At 44.8% G+C, this 3,133-nt stretch overlaps 1 protein-coding gene and 1 long non-coding RNA gene across 2 annotated transcripts in view; one reads left to right on the forward strand and one right to left on the reverse strand.

Moving 5' to 3' along the window:
• The first annotated feature begins 943 nt into the window (after nucleotides 1–943).
• The window catches only part of LOC144204700 (uncharacterized), a 15,702-nt gene continuing 13,512 nt past the window's right edge, over nucleotides 944–3,133 (forward strand). The window contains exon 1 of the long non-coding RNA XR_013327947.1: nucleotides 944–1,548. This is a non-coding gene — a long non-coding RNA (uncharacterized LOC144204700). The remainder of the gene's footprint in view (nucleotides 1,549–3,133) is intronic.
• itgb5 (integrin, beta 5) overlaps nucleotides 2,421–3,133 on the reverse strand; it is an 82,575-nt gene continuing 81,862 nt past the window's right edge. Inside the window, 1 exon segment of the mRNA XM_077728818.1 lies at nucleotides 2,421–3,133. This exon segment is cut by the window's right edge and continues 452 nt beyond it. The gene's annotated coding sequence lies outside the window, so the exon portion shown is untranslated.

Here is a 3,133-nt window from a genome sequence, read left to right on the forward strand (position 1 = left end):
TGCAACACATTCATTTTGGCGGCTTTTCACTAACAATCTGCTCTTTTAGTGCGTCTAATGGCCCTCTAACCGAGTGACCAAAAACGAGCTCTGCGGGACTAAAACCCGTAGACTCCTGCACTGCCCCGCGCATAGTGAACATTACAAGGTGTACTCCTTCATACCAATCTTTTCCGGTTGCCAAACTATACTTTCGCAACACAGATTTTACTGTCTGATGCCATCTTTCTATTTGTCCCTTGATCTGTCTACACAACCCGTGGAAGACGAGAAGTAGAGAAAAACTTGATCAGTGCCTTCACTACAGATGGTGATGTAATCTTTCGCAACAGAATCGCTATGGGATAGCGCTTGGCCATACATATGACAGTCAGCAAGTATTGGTTGCCAGATTTGCTTCGTGGAAGGGGACCAACAAAATCTACTAGAATGTGTTTAAAGGGCTCCCCTTTGATGGGTATTGGATGTAAAGGAGCAGGTGAGATTGTTTGATTAGGCTTGCCAGTCATTTGACACACGTGACAAGTGCGGCAAAACGTGGACACATCTTTCTTAAGGCCTGGCCAAAAGAAATCCTTGGATAGGCGCAAACAGGTTTTAGTAACTCCTAAATTACCAACCCAGAAATTGTCATGGGCCAAAGACAGTACTGACTGGCGAAATGGTTTGGGCACTATTATTTGACACGCCTCGTCCCTTTCATCGTCACCCTCCTTCTGCAGATACCACCTACGCATGAGCAGTCCATCATAAACATAATAAGCTGTCGGCATGGTCTTCGCAACTTCGAGTGGTACGGTATATTGAAAACACTTGTTTAGAGTACTAGACACAGCTCCATGTACCAGCAGATCAAAAGAAATAACACACCCTACTACATAGTGTGTCCAGGCTCACAGCCGTAACAACGCTGCTCTCATTAAAAGATATATTAATACTTTAATGTGTTTTCTGTATATGTTTGATATGTATTGTTAACGAATGCAGTTTCTTTTTGTACCGTATCGTGTGTTGACCTGGGCCGTCTATCAAATTTTCAAAGTCAATGTGGCCCCCGGGCCGAAAAGTTTCCCCACCCCCGCCTTATGGGGAACCGCAACCCTGTAAAAAACCCAGCTAACCCATTCTTGCCCTCTACAGGATTCAAGGGTCCTTTCTACCGTTTGGGCGCATAAACATACAGTGGACGACAGCCATACAGAATCCACCCACCGGCTCATTGTCCTTCTCCTGCTTGGCCGCTCACTCTGCAGCATCCATTGAGCCTAATGTACAACAGGATGGTCATTCAGCAGCACCTCCCTCCAGAAAAATCGATCTCTCGTCCGTCCCGCTGGTTGCAGTAACTCCAGAAGTCCACAACACATGGCCTCATCAAGAGCGCATCATCATTAGCATGCTAAGCCCCAGACCGATGTAACCATGCTGGAATTGAATGACTGAAGCTCCTTTAACCAACGTGCCAATTGAGCTTCAGGTTATCGGAAGGACATCAGCCACTGCAGTGCCGTTTGGTCCGACGTAATGGTTAAAAAAAAAGCCGAACAGGTAATTTCGTAAGTGTTTAACTGCCAGGACAACCGCCAACAGTTCATGGCTTGCCACACAATGTCTCTCACTTAATGAGGATGCGGCTGAAAAAGGCCACCACCTTTTCACTGTCCGGCCTAAACTACATCAGGAAAACCTCCCATGGCCCATATTGCTCAAGTCCATGTCCAGCCTGAATGTCAGGGCGAGGTCTGGAAGTATGAGGAGGGAGCATTGGTGAGCACCCTCTTGATCTTGTGAAGGGTTGATTGTTATGCAGAAGTTGAAAAAAGGGCACCCAAATGTGGGAAAATCCCTTAACGAACCTCCGATAATATGATAACAGTCCTAAGATACTTGTGAGCTGTATCTAATTTTCTTTGCATACATTTTGTCGTCCAATTTGCTGATACCCCTGTAATCCAACTTTGCACCAAGAATTCCACCTTGCCGCTAGAAATATTTCTTCAGGTAAAGTTTTAGTCCAGCTGCTGTGATCCTTCCCAACACCAGTCTCAGGGAACCCATTCTGGTCTGGAAGGACTTCCCGTGGACAAAGACATCCAGATAGACCAAGCACTCCTGCCTGGGGATGTCCACAAGCACCAAGTTCAAGTGTTGAATGGTTCCTGGTGCGCTAGAAAGCCGAAACCTCAGGACCTTTACGCAGCTCAAACTTGGCGCGCCCGCTCTCATTTTTTGGCGCAAAATTTCGCACCCACCGCTAACGTGCTGTCATTGTCCCTGGCTGGCATGCTTCCACTTTCACCTTCGCACATCCCGTCCAACTTCCACTCTCCTTCCAACCAACAGTGTAAATTCAAGCCCGAACTTCTAAAACGGACACCAATGTATGCCCACATCTTCATGGGAGAAAATAGAAGAGTCAATGATGGCTCTATTGGATTTATTGAATAACCGCAAAACATCAAACACAAGAAACCAAACATTAATTCCCCAGGGCTGCGTCCATGCATCTCTCCACTTATTCACCAGACCTCACTTTTATGCTGGACATAGTTCGAGTACTAGCGCTCGCACTCAGCTTTCAACTGTGGTCATTTTATTAAAAAGTATCTGCTTTTCAGAGTAGATTTAAGTTTTCATTGGTGACATAGTTTATTTGATAAAATACAAAAACACATGACCAAATTTTGGCAGATGCTGGGAGGAAAGGAAAATTGAATTGTCGCATTTTTGCTCTCCGATTTCACCATCACTGTTAGAATGTGAGGCCATTCCGCAAAATTCATTGGGGTTTGGAGTCAAACCTCACGCTTTAAACACGTAGCCTTAGACTGAACATGGCTAGTATACTAACATCTATCTTTCAATCCCAACTTTTGGATGCCTTCCCTTTATTAGTATAATGGAATACCACATTAACGATACAACAAAAAATGTTTGATTTTTACTCATCAGATGAAATTAAAAGACAAGTGTTGGATTGTACTAACTTGTTAAAAGGCATAGGAACACTGAGCTGCCCTGTTAAATGTGACTAGCGTTAATGGCGGCAGTCTGCTTTAACGTGACGCTATACGTTAACAGAACAATGCGTGCATACAACACACATAAAAAAAGCCCGAACGCGCGAATGTTC

The sequence above is a fragment of the Stigmatopora nigra genome, chromosome 11 (genome assembly GCF_051989575.1).
Source record: "Stigmatopora nigra isolate UIUO_SnigA chromosome 11, RoL_Snig_1.1, whole genome shotgun sequence".
NCBI lineage: Eukaryota > Metazoa > Chordata > Actinopteri > Syngnathiformes > Syngnathidae > Stigmatopora > Stigmatopora nigra.